The 17,148-nt window shown below is 46.5% G+C and overlaps 1 protein-coding gene and 1 long non-coding RNA gene across 2 annotated transcripts in view; one reads left to right on the top strand and one right to left on the bottom strand.

Annotated features, from left to right (window-relative positions):
- Positions 1-17,148, bottom strand: part of LOC138774175 (uncharacterized) — a 111,222-nt gene that overhangs the window by 92,178 nt on the left and 1,896 nt on the right. The gene's annotated exons all lie outside the window — the stretch shown is intronic.
- HHAT (hedgehog acyltransferase) overlaps positions 15,965-17,148 on the top strand; it is a 272,872-nt gene continuing 271,688 nt past the window's right edge. The window contains exon 1 of the mRNA XM_069954812.1: positions 15,965-16,008. The gene's annotated coding sequence lies outside the window, so the exon portion shown is untranslated. The remainder of the gene's footprint in view (positions 16,009-17,148) is intronic.

Below are 17,148 nucleotides of genomic sequence, written 5' to 3'. Positions count from 1 at the left end.
AATTAACAGTTGTCCATTCAACGGCCACTCTTGCCTAACTTCAGGGACATACTCAGAAACTTTTGCACTTGGCACCAAAATGGGGGTGAGGGGGTCAATTATTTTATTAACCATTTTATTTTGCCAATTTGGTACATGACCATGGCATGTGATGGGTTAAACAGCCAGGATAAGAAGTTTCTCAGGTTCTGGCAGTTTGTGTGGGAGCTCGGCTGTCAGTAAGACCCCAGTACAATCGAAGGTGGCGATCAAGCCCTCTTAGCGACCACTGAAAACACATGGGTGGTCACTAAGGAGTTAATAATAATAATAATGTTAAATCTAAAATAATTTTAGGGCACTAAGGCTACGGTGCTGAAAAGGTTAAGCTCCCTAAATGAAACCAAATCCTACGCTGGACTTGATGCTCTGAGACCCAAGATGAGCTTGTTCCATCTGGCCCAACGCAGCAGGGTGTGGTGGAACATTCCTGCGGTCTATGAGCAACTGATTCTGTCCTCCTGGATTGTGCAAACTTTATTCTTAGAATTAACCAGTCAGTTTTATGACATTAAATCAACACGATTTTAGTTGTGATTGTGAGAGATATCGCCCAGTGTTACAACCACCATGTGGAAAGAGTAGGCCGGTGCCCGGCAGTCACAGTCACGGTGGAGTCTTTATTTGCAGGAACAGTCTAAACCATGGAAAATGAATATATACAATGTAGAGTCTGATATTGTGATCATGAAAGCATTCTGCATGCCTTACTCCTACGAGAACCTTGAAATATACTGTAAATGTGAAGGGGTTGTCCATTTCCATGTACTCTATTAGCTCCTTGCTCTGGAGGTCCTGTCCCTCTGCTGCATTGCCCAGACAGCCCATTGATTTGAACAATGTGTAATACCTTATTTCCCCTGTGGTGGCAGTGTAGGGAAATGAAACTCCCAGATTTTACAGGCTACAGCTGATTACAGAGGGTCCAAATAGGGGGAGAGGGCCCTTTGAACTCCTTTAAAGGGGTATTCCCATATGAATTAATATAGTTGTACTTGTCAAGATAAATACAATCATTTAGCAAACTTGTCTCCTTCCCCTGATATGCTTCTTTTTCCCCTTGTCGACATCTCGTCGTCTAGTTTACAAACCATCACTCTGCTCTAACAGCAGGTGTCTGGCTCGTATAGTATACATATTTATTTAAATTATACAGTATGTATACACTATGGGGTACATTTATAAACCCTGCTCCCGTGGCGTACGCCAAGGAGAAGGCGCAGGTTCACCCCTTCTCCCTGGAGTATGCCTCCCCTATGCCCCAGTCGCCTAATGAGCGGGTGAGGGGGTGTGAAAGGCAGAGAGGAGATTTGGCCTCTTCTTGCACCTCATTTATCATGATTTACCCCGGCTTACAGCTCTACTACATACTGATACATACATTCAGACAGACACACAAATTTAATACAGATTGTCCCTACTTATTGTATCTATAAAGCACTATAAAGTGTAAAAAAGTGCATCTTATAAAGCAAAAAATATAGTAAATACTGTGCCTCCAGAAAGGAATAATAGTAAATACTGTGCCTCCTGAAAGGAATAATAGTAAATACTGGACCTCCTGAAAGGAATAATAGTAAATACAACAAATAAATAATAGCAAAAACAGTAGAGGGCTTCAAAACCGGCCTAGACAAGTTCTTAGAGCAAAATAATATAAATGCATATGTATAGAACCTATCACCCCTCCCCCTTCCCTGTATCCATCCCCTCCTTGGTTGAACCTGATGGACATGTGTCTTTTTTCAACCGTATTAACTATGTAAAATACTGTACTTCCTGAAAGGAATAATAGTAAATACTCTACCTCCTGAAAGGAATAATAGTAAATACTGTGCCTCCTGAAAGGAATAATAGTAAATACTGTGCCTCCTGAAAGGAATAATAGTAAATACTGTGCCTCCTGAAAGGAATAATAGTAAATACTGTGCCTCCTGAAAGGAATAATAGTAAATACTGTGCCTCCAGAAAGGAATAATAGTAAATACTGGACCTCCTGAAAGAAATAATAGTAAATACTGGACCTCCTGAAGGGAATAATAGTAAATACTGGACCTCCTGAAGGGAATAATAGTAAATACTGGACCTCCTGAAAGGAATAATAGTAAATACAACAAATAAATAATAGCAAAAACAGTAGAGGGCTTCAAAACCGGCCTAGACAAGTTCTTAGAGCAAAATAATATAAATGCATATGTATAGAACCTATCACCCCTCCCCCTTCCCTGTATCCATCCCCTCCTTGGTTGAACCTGATGGACATGTGTCTTTTTTCAACCGTGTTAACTATGCAAAATACTGTACTTCCTGAAAGGAATAATAGTAAATACTGTGCCTCCTCAAAGGAATAATAGTAAATACTGTGCCTCCTCAAAGGAAGAATAGTAAATACAGGGTCTGTAGCGCGAAACAGGCGTGTAACCTGCACCTACCTGGTGTCTGCCTTTTCCATGTCCACGCGTTATTGAAACAAAGGAACCTGCACAATAATTTACACTTGTGAGTGTTAGAATCCAAACTTTTCTGATTTTTATTTTTTTTTATTTGTCCCTTCCCAGTTCCTGTACAGTGAGCAGCATAGATGGATTTAATTATAACTATCCGAAGGGTGTGTTACCTTACAGTCTGACTTTTGGGCAAGAGTTGGGGGACAGAGTATCCTTTAGGTTTTCACCTTCTTTTTACCCTGCTCCAGGATGTGTAAGCCAGACCAGAACTTAGAAAAATACTTTTATTCTACAGTATAAAGCAGGGGTGGGGAACCTTTTCCATGTCGAGGGCCGGTCGGGCATTAATAAAATCATTCGAGGGCCGCATACCGTGTGCGGCAGTTAGTAGCGTGGGTTTGCAGCACCCAGGGCAAGGCAAAGTATTGTTTCCCTAGTTCCCCTGCTATTGTAGTTAACCCCCAGTGATGCCCTGCTATTGTAGTTAACCCCCAGTGATGCCCCTTGTAGTCTAGTTAACCCCCCAAGTCATGTCCCTGGTAGCCTAGTTAACCCCCCCAGTGATGCCTCTGGTAGCCTAGTTAACCCCCATCAGGCATATCTCTGGTGGCCTAGTTAACCCCCATCAGGCATGTCCCTGGTGGCCTAGTTAACCCCCATCAGGCATGTCCCTGGTGGCCTAGTTAACCCCCATCAGGCATGTCCCAGGTGGCCTAGTTAACCCCCATCAGTCATGTCCCTGGTGGCCTAGTTAACCCCCATCAGGCATGTCCCTGGGGGCCTAGTTAACCCCCATCAGGCATGTCCCTGGTGGCCTAGTTAACCCCCATCAGGCATGTCCCTGGTGGCCTAGTTAACCCCCATCAGGCATGTCCCTGGTGGCCTAGTAAACCCCATCAGGCATATCCCTGGTGGCCTAGTTAACCCCCATCAGGCATGTCCCTGGTGGCCTAGATAACCCCCATCAGGCATGTCCCTGGTGGCCTAGTTAACCCCCATCAGGCATGTCCCTGGTGGCTTATTTAATCCTCCATCAGGCATATCCCTGGTGGCCTAGTTAACCCCCATCAGGCATGTCCCTGGTGGCCTAGTTAACCCCCAAATAAAAAAAATAAACATCCCACTCACCTTACCTCCGTTCCCACGCTGCCCATGTCCTCTTCTGTCCCGGGTCCTCTGTGCCGGTCTTTCTCCTGCAGGCAGCGCGCGATGAAATGACGTCATCGCGCGCGGCCCGCAGGAGACTGAAGACACGCGCCGCTCTGCTGGGGAAGAAGCCGGCACAGACAGCATCCTCCGGTGTCCGGCAGCTGTCACAGACACCAGAGGATGCTGTGTATGCCGGCTCCTTCCTCCTCCAGAGCGGCGCGCATCACAGGGGAGCTGCGGGCCGCGGGCCGCATCGGGAGGTCTCAGGGGCCGGATGCGGCCCGCGGGCCGGAGGTTCCCCACCCCTGGTATAAAGAGTCGAAGAGGCTTTCCTGAGCTCCTGAAGTGCAGCAAGTTGTAATAGCTCCCCCTCCAATACCTGACCCTTCTTGGGACTCAGCTTCCAGGTGTCAATCTATCTGGGGGCAGCACAGAGAGATATATGAAAGTTACCATGTGCCTCCGTGATTAAAGGGATAGTGCTGCATTTTGTTATTTTTCTTTTTTGCTTAATTTACACACATTACAAAGTTATATAACCTTGTAATGTGTGTTAATAAGCTGTCGGGTTTTGCAACTCAGTTCTTTTGAAGTGAATGAAGCATAATTGCAAACCACACCTGAACTGGAGATAACAGCGGTGCTGTCTCTGGAGGAGAGCGGCCATGTTTTTCTAACACTGGATGTGGATTACCCACAGGATAGGTTATGATTTGTGATTGGTGAGGGTCCGACCATTGGGACCTCCACTGGCTACAAGAACATCAGCGCTGAGTATTTGATGAGTGAGTAATTTACTCCGAGAGGCCTTTAAAAGGACATTTGCCCTGCAGACTCCGAGTCTCAGACATGTGTTCATAGATCCTACTGTGTTAGACACCATGAAAAATTATCTATGCATTTTCTATGCCGCTACCAGGGTCCCACGAACTCCCGAAACCTGAGCGCTGCCAGTGGGAAATAGATTCAATGGGCTGAGTAACAGACCTGATGTTTCATTATGTTCGGTCTGTGGGATTAGACCAACAACTGCTCTGCATTCAGCAAAGACAATGGCATCACTGAAAACCATCTATAAATGTGATTATTATTTTTCTTCCTTCACTTTTCCTCCGGTTCCTGCAGCTGCCGGACGGTCACGCTCTGGGACTGACATATTTCATATGTTCAGATTCAGTCCGGGACGCTGGAAAAAAAAAAAAAGCATCGGGAGAAACTGTGCTGCAAACAATTACTGACACTTAAAGGGACCGTGACCTTACAAAGATTTCCTTACTCTTCAGGGTTAGACTAGAGTATTAGAGGGTCCTATGGTGGCCCAGGTGCTCATGTAAACATGGTTCATGGTAATCGATGATATGCTCCATCTGTTAAGCATAAGGTTCATATCCAGTATTTATGTATAGATATCTTAAAGCTCCTGGGCCCCAGTGCAAAATATGTAGCAGCTTCCCCCCGCCCCCCCCTTTACATAACAGATCATTTATAGAACTTATCTTAGCAGTGGTCTCCTAGGTCCCTTCTGACACCAGGACTTGGGTCTGTGCGCCCCCATACTTACACCCCTTGTTTATAGGATTCTACCTACACAGGTGTTGGCCCCTTACTTATTACTATCCCCGGAGATGGGTATTCTTACTATCCGCCTCCATGCCGCTTTTAACCAAGAAGCCTTATGCATGGCATAAGGTTCTTGAAGTGAAACTGCGCATGCCTTGGTTTCTGAATTGTAAGTACTGTATAGTGCTCGTTCCTTCCCAGGTTCCCCTCGTATATGGCAAGGGTATAGTATGGAAAATGCTCAAATTGGAAATATTTTATATACCCACTGGGCACACCGTGAAAAAACGAGTTACAATTCGAATGCCAGCACATGCTCACTTAGCCTCCAAGAACAAGGCTTCCTCCGTGTCATGTGCTGCCAAGGACAAGAGTGGCGCAGCAACAGGCAGAAGTATAATTCATCACCAGGAGGTATGGTTTATAGTGTTAAAGGGGTTATCCAGCATTAGAAAAACATGGCCACTTTCTTCCAGAGACAGCACCGCTCTTGTCTCCAGTTTGGGTGCACGTTTTGCAACTGAGTTCCATTGAAGTGACTGGAGCTTTAATTGGCTGGAGACAAGAGCGGTGCCGTCTCTGGAAGAAAGTAGTCATGTTTTTCTAATGCTACATAACCCCTTAGCATCGGGGTGCTCAATTCTCAAGAGGGCACCTGGTGTTGCTCGGGTAAAGGTGCCCATACACCTTCAATAACTACTGGCATCCCGTCGGAGTTCTAATGTGTCTTGTAGAAACCGATTACCTTTTTTCAGTCAAATTTTTGTATATTTCATTAACACATCCCTTAAACGGACGAAATATAAAAAAAATTAGAACAAAATTTTTTAATACAGTACATTAACCAGGCACCCTCCACTCCGCTAAGCAGGGCAGAAAGTGGCAGAAAGTGTTTCATTCCTCTGCAGCGCCACCACAGGAGGAATTAAGCATTACACAGTGTCCACTCAAATGAATGTGCAATTCAGGACAGGAAAGGTCCTCCAGAGTGAGAGACGCTCTTTGTAAGCACTTATCCTGAATAGAGCAACCTCCTCTATTAATTCAATTATAAAAACGACAACTATGGACCCCCTAGTGTTGTGATGATTTTTTCCCATTATTATTATATTTTTACACAAAATCATCCGTGAATTAATGTTCATTTTTTTTACGAATTCATTGCGCCCTACCCCCTCTCCTTTTCTTTTTGTGACCCCAGGTTGGGGCAGTATAATAAGAACCAGTTTACCTATATGAGACTAACAAGCTACCCTGGAAAGTGGTAATAGAATTAGCTTTTATCCTTTTCCAAGGGCATACATACCACGTTTCCTGTCACCACTCTACATACCTAATACAAAACACGTGCTCCGATGAAGACAGGCTCAAGTGGTTCCCAAAACCTTGCATCTGGAGTACATTTTGTAATCTGAGGACATAAATGAGAAAAAGATGCAGCACAACGCCTCGAAAACCCTTTCGGCACCAGATTCGGTCTCAGCTCTAATGACTGCTTAGAATGGTCTCCAACCTGTGGCTCTCCAGCAGTTGCGAAACTATGACTCCTGAAGGTTGGGAGTCGTAGCTTTGCAACGGCTTAAGGGCCACAAGTTGTGGACCATGGGCTTAGACACTTAGGGTAGGGTTCCTGGAGATTCGACTGGAGCCGTAACATCTCGGAAGGTCTGGTAGGACTTGAGATGGTCTTATGAACTGTGTGCCTTGGAGTAAGATCTATCACTGAATAGCTGAGAGAGTGAGGACCTGCCCAGGACTTTATTGCTCCCTCTATAACTCACCACCTACCAGATGCATGGGTTTGCAGAACAGGTCTTTTGTAATTTTCCAATAAAGTTGAACTTTACGATATTAGTCAGAAATGACGAAACACGGAACAAGGAGTTTAATATAGTCTCAGCGGATCACTTATGAAGTGTTCATTGAGGAGCCGCACAATGACTTTGCTATGTTTTTGGATTGATCTCAGCCTTGAATTGCCCAAAAGTTACTCAATGTCTACCATACTAAGTACTTAATTTCATCCGAGGTCGATAACAAGGTCACTGTTTGTGAAGAAAATTATACCAAAAGTTACTGATTGCACCAGGTCTCACTCCCAAGATCCACTGTAATCCCAAGATGGGCGCAAGTGCGCCCAACTCCCTGACCGGCAGGGACATACAGCCCAAAATCACAGCAACACTTTAAAATCAATGTAATAAACCCCTTAAAGGGAACCAATCACCTCCCTGATAGAGAGTGAGTTGGCCCCAGTACCTTATAGCTGCCGGGATCAGTTCCCTGAGGCTCAGGACTGCAATTTTAGAAAATCCATGTTTAAGGGTCCTATTCCACGGGCAGAGGAGGGCCCGATCAACTATGTAAACGAGCGGCGATCAGCTAGATCGCAGCTCGTTTACTGGGCCTATTCCACAGCCCGATGATCGTTGAGCGAGGGCTGCAAGGACATCGTTACCTATGTCCTTGCAGCATCATACATTACCTGTCCAGGCTTCTTCTCCGCGCTGTCTTCATCCCCAGGTCCCGCGCGCTCTATCTTCAGAATGGCTGGTCAGCTGACAGGCCACACTCAGCCAATCACAGGCCGTGGCGGTCCATCAGCTGACTGGCCATTCTGAAGATAGAGCGTGCGGGACCTGGGGATAAAGACAGCGCGGAGAAGAAGCCTGGACAGGTAATGTATGCTGCTGCTTGTCAAATCGTCGGTCGCCCGCCGTTCACCGCTATTCAACCGTAGCAATGCGCGTGGGGGAACGATGATTTTAGGTCTGGCCCTAAATGAACGATCAGCCGATGATCGTGTCATCGGCTGATCGTTCATTTAGGGCCAGACCTAAAATCGTTCTCTCTATTTCACCGAACAATAATCGGCCGAATCGGGCCAAATGGGACCGATCCGGCCGATTATCGTTACTGTGGAATAGGGCCCTAATGTTCTGTGCAGATTCCCGGTAACTAGGCTTAAGGGCAGAGCCACAGCGGCATTTAGCTACGTTGCCTCCGCCCTCTTCCCAGCTACTCATGCTTGATTGGCAGGGGTAGAGCTGCAGTCAGGCAGGGGTAGAGCTGCAGTCAGGCAGGGGTAGAGCTGCAGTCAGGCAGGGGTAGAGCTGCAGTCAGGCAGGGGTAGAGCTGCAGTCAGGCAGGGGCAGAGCTGCAGTCAGGCAGGGGCAGAGCTGCGGTCAGGCAGGGGTTAACATTTTCCGGCGTATAAGGCGAACCCCTGACAATTTGCTTAAAAGTCAGGGGTCGTCTTATATGCCCAGTCGCCTTATACGCCGGAAAATAAGGTATCTCTCATTTTCATATCTATCTCCTGTCTATCTCCTACCTATTGGTGCGTTTACACAGAGAGATTTATCTGACAGATTTTGAAAGCCAAAGCCAGGAATGGATTTGAAAAGAGGAGAAATCTCAGTCTTTCCTTTATGATCTGTTTCCTGTTTATAGTCTGATCCTGGCTCTGTCAGATAAATCTCTAGGTGTAAACGCAACTTATCTATCTATCTATCTCCTATCTATCTATATCTATCTATCTATCTATCCATCTCACATCATATCTATCTGTTCATCCAAAGGTTCTATTTCATTTTTATTGTGACTAGAATTTCCTCCTCAATGTGAATCCACTTTCCAGACTCTCTTCCTCTTTCTCCGTTAAGTGACTTTTTTTTAGATATATAAAACCATTACCAGGGTGATTTCTAGCCAAGACATTACAGGCCCGGAATGATTTTCCAGATGCCTAATGGTAATTCACTACTTTATGTGTTTTACTGGAAAAAAAAGGGACCAATCTGCAGTTTACAAACAGAGAGATAAACACCATGTTTGGGAACGATGTGCGAGGAGAAAGTAAGAGACAGTCAATAATGGAAACCTATTACAGGGTGAAGGGGATCAATGTTCATTGTGATCAGAGCCGAGTTTCCTTACACAATAGTCATGAACTGTTCTACCAGACGGAGACGCAGCCGCAATCAACCTGAAAAAGAGGAGGTTCTAACAGAAACAATAAGGAGAAAACTTTACATGGCAAAAACTGTAAATGAGTCTACAAAAATTTAGGCCTCAACTCTATGGATGATTATCAACAAACCCTTCAACCTGCCAACACCCCTATGACCCAATGACTCCCATTATGGACATTGCAGTACTTTCCATATTTTCTCCGTAGACTTCTTTTTAAAAATCTCAAGACTTCCAGTACTTATCAGCTGCTGTATGTCCTGCAGGAAGTGATGTATTCTTTCCAGTCTGACACAGTGCTCTCTGCTGCCACCTCTGTCCATGTCAGGAACTGTCCAGAGAAGCAGCAAATCCCCATAGAAAACTTATCCTGCTCTGGACAGTTCCTGACATGGACAGAGGTGGCAGCAGAGAGCACTATGTCAGACTGGAACGAATACATCACTTCCTGCAGGACTTACAGCGGTTAATAAATATAGGAAGACAAGATTTTGAAAGAAAAGTAAACGTTCTGAAACCACTTGATTAAAAAAAAAATCCTTTAGGCTACCCCTCTAACAAAAATATAGTAATAGGAGTTGTATAGACTGTTCAGTGGATGGCTCCTTTTCTAGGTCATGGAGTGGAAAAAGTTTAAATGCTCCCACACATTATTTATGCCCCCTTTGCACCAAAAATGGAGTGGTGTATGCGGCCCGGTGCAGACAACATGATGAGATGATATGTCCAATGTGCACGGATGCTGAAGTCTTCCTTACTGCTTGAAGACCTCAAGCCTACACCAGCCTACAGCTGACGGCCATGCTCCCACAGCGTAAGACACCGTTCTGAACGGCTAGTGTCAGAGAAGATCATCCCGACCGGTACTACAGTACCGGCTGGATGATCTTCACTGCCGCTGAATTAGTCAGCGGGCGCATCAGTGTGCGCCCGCATCCAAATTCTCCGCTGCACACAATGGAGCGCGGCCATAGAAAACTGACATGCGCCGCTAGGGATCCCGGCCGGAGTGTATACTATGTGTATACATTCTGGCCGGGATTCCCTCAGCTGCAGCAAGTTCCGTAGTAATCACAGCCGTTGTTGCCGATTTTCAACAATGGCTGTGATTACTACGGAACATACGTTGTGTCAGAGCCGTTTTAATACATTGGTGGGCCCAGTGCACAGCCCTCAAGAGTGGGCCCCCCCCTTCCCTTTCGGCACATTGTATAATGTACTGAATTTGCCCCCACACTGTATCAAGAGCCCCAATACATACAGTAGTTACCTTATAACACTCCTACCACCATACAGTGATTACATATTACATAAAAACTGCACTAAACAAAACAGAAAGATATCACCAATTATACCATTACATAATGCCGCCACATCATGACCCCTAACACTACAACCCTATAACAGAGTGCAGTTACATCCAGTGACTCACCGGGGGCGTCTTCTCCGATCAGAGTCTGTCACCTTTTCTTTTTCTCTCCATCCAGCCTGGGCCACCTTGAAGTCTTCTCCTGGCTGTGAATCTTCTCTCCAGAATCTGCCAGACAAATATTTTAGGCTCCAACACATACAGTAGTTAGGTCCCTTGTACCCCTATACAGTAGTTACACCCCTCTGTACCCCTACATAGTTACACCCCTCTGTGCCTCCATAGTTTTAAGGTGTCCCTGTAGTATATAGACCCTCATGTGCTCCTCCAGTTATATACAGCCCTCCTGTGCGCTCCCCCATTAGTATATAGCCCCCCTGTGCACTCTCCCCAGTAGTATATAGCCCCCCCTGTGCTCTCCCACAATAGTATATAGCCCCCCTGTGCTCTCCCACAATAGTATATAGCCCCCCTGTGCTCTCCCACAATAGTATATAGCCCCCCTGTGCTCTCCAACAGTATATAGACCCCTATGCTCTCCCACAACAGTATATAGCCCCCCTGTGCTCTCCCCCAATAGTATATAGCCCCCCTGTGCTCCCCCCAATAGTATATAGCCCCCTGTGCTCTCCCCAATAGTATATAGCCCCCCTGTGCTCTCCATAATATATAGCCCCCCTGTGCTCTCCCCCATAGTATATAGACCCCTGTGCTCTCCCACAATAGTATATAGCCCCCCTGTGCTCTCCCACAATAGTATATAGCCCCCCTGTGCTCTCCCCCAATAGTATATAGCCCCCTTGTGCTCTCCAATAGTATATAGACCCCTATGCTCTCCCACAATAGTATATAGCCCCCTGTGCTCTCCCCCAATAGTATATAGCCCCCCTGTGCTCCCCCCCAATAGTATATAGCCCCCTGTGCTCTCCCCAATAGTATATAGCCCCCCTGTGCTCTCCATAATATATAGCCCCCCTGTGCTCTCCCCCATAGTATATAGACCCCTGTGCTCCTCAATAGTATATAGCTCCCTGTGCTCCCCAATAGTATATAGCCCCCTGTGCTCCCCAATAGTATATAGCTCCCCAGTGCTCCCCCATAGTATATAGCCCCCTGTGCTCCTCCATAGTATATAGCCCCCTGTGCTCCCCAGTAGTATATAGCTCCCCTGTGCTCCCCAGTAGTATATAGCTCCCCTGTGCTCCCCCATAGTATATAGCTCCCCTGTGCTCCCCATAGTATATAGACCCCTGTGCTCCCCATAGTATATAGACCCCTGTGCTCCTCAGTAGTATATAGCTCCCCTGTGCTCCCCCATAGTATATAGCTCCCCTGTGCTCTCCCCCATAGTATCTAGTCCCCTGTGCTCCCCCATAGTATATAGCTCCCCTGTGCTCCCCCATAGTATATAGCCCCCTGTGCTCCCCAGTAGTATATAGTCCCCTGTGCTCCCCCATAGTATATAGCTCCCTGTGCTCCCCCATAAAATATAGCTCCTCTGTGCTCCCCCATAGTATATAGCCCCCTGTGCTCCCCCATAGTATATAGCCCCCTGTGCTCCCCCATAGTATATAGCTCCCCTGTGCTCCCCCATAGTATATAGCCCCCTGTGCCCCCCCATAGTATATAGCCCCCTGTGCCCCCCCCCATAGTATATAGCCCCCTGTGCCCCCCCCCATAGTATATAGCCCCCTGTGCCCCCCCCATAGTATATAGCTCCCCCTCCCATATAACATTGAAAAAAACAAACACTGTTACTCACCTAGGTCCTCGCGTTCCTCTTCTCTTCCCTCTTGTGGCCGCACTTCCTGTGGTCACAAGAGGCTGCACTCCCCTTACCCTCGCGCCGACGCTCCAGTGACGTCGGGCGCTAGAGGGAGAGTGCGGCCTCTTGTGACCACAGGAAGTGCGGCCACAAGAGGGACTGACAGGGAGGGAGCCAATGGCTCTCTCTCTGTTAGTGTCGCTGCTGCTGCAGCGCTGAAGCGCCACAGCAGCAGCGGGCGGGGGCAGCGGCGAACGCCGGGGGGGGCCCTGCAGGGGGCGCCATGGAGGGGTAAGTAGATTACCCATCCATGGCGCTCCCCCCTGACAGGCTGGTGGCCGGAGCCCTTTGCGACCGCATTGGTCGCACATAGCAACGGCCGGCCTGCTCGGGGGGGCCCTTTTAACCAGTGGGCCCGGTGCACGTGCACCATGTGCCCTCTGGTTAAAGCGGCCCTGCGTTGTGTGAACATAGCCTACAAGTGGATGTGATGAGGCAGGGAGCTCAGACTTCTCTGCTCTGTCAGAGTTATCAACTAGGCTTGTATCAATAGGGCAACAATAGGCCAGAAAATGGACATAGTGGGCCATGAAGCAGACCAGCCAGGACAGTTCTGTTTGATCAAGAACGGGAGGTCTACTTAAAGCGGTTATCCAGCATTTGGAAAACATGGCTACTTTTTTTTCCCAGAGACAGCACCACACTTGTCTGCCGTTTGGGTGCAGGTTCTGCAACTCAGTTCCATTGAAGTGAATGGAGCTTAAAGAGGATGTACCACCAGGTACATGCTCTTTAACCTGACACAGGGATAGATCGGCGCCATCACGGGCAATCCGTTTTTTGATCCACGGCCCAGTTCCCGTGTATGGCGCTGTTCTGTCCACGGGTCCCGGGCCAGTACTCAAGCACCCGAGGCGGGCCGGCCCGCCCCCAGTGGGAGGGAATTCCCTCTCCTGTATGACGCAGTTCCATTGGTTCTAACGAAGCCGCGTCATACAGGTGGTACATCCTCTTTAAATGCAAACCAAACTTGAACTGGAGACAAGAGTGGTACTCGCTGCTCCATTAGCCATAGTGGTCTGACCACTAGGACCCCCACTGTTCCCAGGAATGGAGGTCAATTGCCCACCTATCCTATGAACAGTGGTCAACTGCCCCCTCCCAATGAATGGAAGTACTGTTCCTAGGATCAGTGGGGGTGCCAGCAGCCACACATGGGTGCTGCCGTTCTATTCATACAAGGGACAATTGACCTCCATTCTTGGGATCGGTGGGGGTCCAAATGGTCAGACACCCCTGATCGCCTATTATCTGATCTGAACTGATTACTGATCATCAATTTACCCCCTTCCTGTATATAGAGGATAATGTCCGAGTATGTATGTGAATGAGGCCTAGACCCCACATAAGACTATTGTCAAGAAGACCCCAGACCTCTCCAGTCTTCTCCCCCTCGCAGCACATGGCTGGGGGATTACTTCTAGAATGTTTCCTCCGGTCGCACTGGTTAAAAAAAAAAACAACCCATAAATCTTTCCATAGTGTTCTGTATTCACGGCCGCACCGTGGAGGTTTTCACCTGGTAGCAATTTGCATCCAATAATGACCTAATAACAAGGCTAAAAAGACAGTATGATATAAATATGCAAATCACCAGCTATATGTAAGCACATAGATCACTAAAGTAAGTACCCCCCCCCCCAAGGAGCCTTACTGTAAATCTCAAGCATCCAGCAGCCACCCAGGGAGACGGCCGCCTCCAGCTGGGGGCATATTGCAGAAATCAGATCCTGGACGGCCTTCTGGTCTCCTGCCAGAGCTGCGCTACTTCCCTGGTCCCCACTGAGCCAGAATAAAAGCCAGACCACAGGGATATAATGGGAAAAGGAGGGAGATTCTACTTTAAAAATGCACTTACATAACCTCCACATCTTGAGAACCTGAAACCGCACCAGGATTTTCCACTGCTCTCTTATGTTTACTTTCAGTGCTGATTTTATTTTTTTTTCTCCCAGACAATTTCATTACTTGCCCATTAACCATTTCAGCTTTAGAATGGAAATGTATATATTTAAGCAATTTAAAGGGATACTCTGGCAAAATATTTTTTTTTTCCTTTCAAATTGACTGGTGTCAGAAAGTTATAGAGGTTTACAATTTATTTCTATTTAAAAATCTCCAGTCCTCCAGTACTTACTGTGCTTCCCTGTAAATAAGACAGCGTCTTATATTAATTTTTGCTCCCAAAGATGCTCAGTGTCTTATTTTGAGGGGATGTCAGAAAGAAGAATACTTACCATAGTGCTCAGTAGATGCTTGCTGCAGTGGGACCCCCGGGCGGACCGCGACCTCAGGCGTGTGACGTGATTCTTGGAGGGATGTGCGACGGGACCTGACCTCAAGCGTGTGGCAGGACATGAGGGCCATAGACCTGCAGTATGCCTGCGAAGGGGCTGGTGGTGAAGGGTGGCAGAGGGTAGTGGAGGCCTTATTTTTAGTGGAGGCCTTATTTTTGGGGGGGATGCCTTATTTTTAGGGGATGCCTTATTTTTCGTTATCTTATAAATCTTCCCATATGTCTTAGTTTCAGAGGATGTCTTCTTTTCGGGGAAACACAGTATCAGCTGCTGTATGTCCTGCAGGAAGTGGTGTATTCTTTCCAGTCTGACACAGTGCTCTCTGCTGCCACCTCTGTCCATGTCAGGAACTGTCCAGATCAGTAACAAATCCCCATAAAAAACCTGTCCTGCTCTGGACAGTTTCTGAAACGGACAGAGGTGGCAGCAGAGAGCACTGTGTCAGACTGGAGAGAATACACCACTTCCTGCAGGACATACAGCAGCTGATAAGTAATCTCCAGTAACTTACAAATTCTTTTGAAAGAATATTTTTTTTTGGGAACTACCTTCTTAATAAGGCATTTCCCAACAAGGCCTGAATGGACATTGCCAGACTAGACAGTGACAACCCCCCCACTCCCCGGAATTGACATGTTTACTCCCATAGTCCTTTATGAACCAGACATCTGTGCACTGTGCACATTGCGTATATGTCTGGTTAATAGAGGACTAAACTGAGGTTTTCATCCGACTTATATACAGCACTGACAAGTATTGGTCCAAACAACTTTTATTTTTACCCATGTTAATGCGGGAACAGATCTCTGCTTTACGACAATGCCAGATGATTACACAATACAGTGCCTCCCTGACAAGAATTTCTACTACAAGAACACTGATGGCAGCCACAAATACCAACAATTATGTGCGATTGCCGCTCTATAGACGGACTGATGGCAGCAAAAGAAACCTGATTGGATCCTCATACAGACAAATTACCAGATTAGAGAAATACACTGTACTTGTTTTTTGCTGCGAGAAGGTGAATGTCGGGTTGAATAGAGGCTGGGAAGTTTAGAGGGATCAGAAATGTTGTTTGTCAACTGGATTTTCTTTCCCTCTATATCCTTTCTGTATATATAATTTTCTCTCTACAACTGTGCTGAGTGGGCGTGGTCCTAATGTGAAGATGGAGAACTGTGCTGACCAATCAGAGGTCTTTAATTGTTGCTTCTCCTCCCCTCTCACGGCATGAGGCTCATACACTGCAGCATCATCTCCCTCCTTCCTCTCCTCTATCCACATTTTTCTGTTATAAAGCCACTGAAGAAGAGGAACATAGTGACTAAAAAGTTCAAGATACTGAAGGTGAGAGGAATGATACTTTCCTGGTATTAGATAGGTTAGAACACTGCAGAAATTTACATATTCTACTAATTTATGAAGAAAAACAAAAAAAAAAAATAGTTAAATTTTTTCTACTGTCCCACTTTCTTGCCACCATGACAGTGACATTCATTCACAGCATCATGATTCTATATGATTTAAAGGGGTTTTCTGGAATTAGTAAATTGTTTTTAAAGGGGTATACCACTCAAACATAACTTTATATATGTTGCTGCCCATGATGAGACTAACAATTCCTTCCACACTTGTTATTATCTATTCAGTCTCCTTCTCCAAGTTCTAAGCTGCTGCTTTCTGCTGAAGACACAAAAATCTGTGTGTGAGCTTTTCTCTCCGTCTCCCCCTCCTCCCCCCTCCCTTCTGAGACAGCTAATGTAAAAAAGTCCCTGACTGGCTTTATCTGCAACATTGAAGCCTCTTTGTAATGCTGGGAGGTTATAACCCTCCCAACAGGGACAGTTTTAGACCCTGGGCAAAGTTGAAGGCGGGGCCCCAAATGCTGAAATATTGTAGCAACAATTTAAGGTCCCCATACATTTTACACTTTTGTCGGTGGTACCTGCTGCTCGTGGTGGGTTAGGCCATCAGTGTAAGGTGTATGAGGCTCTCTGGACAGTCCTCTGAAATTATGTCAGTGGACATAGGGGGTTGGGCGTAATGGAAAATCAATGCCCAACCTCTTTGTTCTCAGAGAGATAAGCCGCCATCACATAGGTCTGACCACTTACCCCTTCCATAGAGAACGCAGGAATACTCAGTTGTGCCTAACATTTCTGTGTATGGGGAGGACGGGACCTGATAGGAGGATACTTGTACGCTGAAGGATTGTTCAGCCAGCAGTTATTGAAAGTGTATGGGCACTTTAAGGGCCGTATTACGCAGCCTGATATTCCGGATAAGTGAGCGCCAATCTGGTAGAATGGAGCTCGCTTAGACCGCCTACAACATTGTGCAATATATATGTTAGTCTCACCATGGGCAGCAACATATCAAAAGTTATGTTTGAGTGGGATACCCCTTTAAGGGTCATGAATCAGTGTAAGTACACACAGAGCATTGCTGGCTACATCTAATACAAGAAAGATTCTGAATGTCACATTT

The sequence above is a fragment of the Dendropsophus ebraccatus genome, chromosome 15 (assembly GCF_027789765.1).
Source record: "Dendropsophus ebraccatus isolate aDenEbr1 chromosome 15, aDenEbr1.pat, whole genome shotgun sequence".
Classification (NCBI taxonomy): Eukaryota; Metazoa; Chordata; class Amphibia; order Anura; family Hylidae; genus Dendropsophus; species Dendropsophus ebraccatus.
Note: the sequence above shows the minus strand (reverse complement) of the source record. Positions and strands in the feature narration are given on the sequence as shown.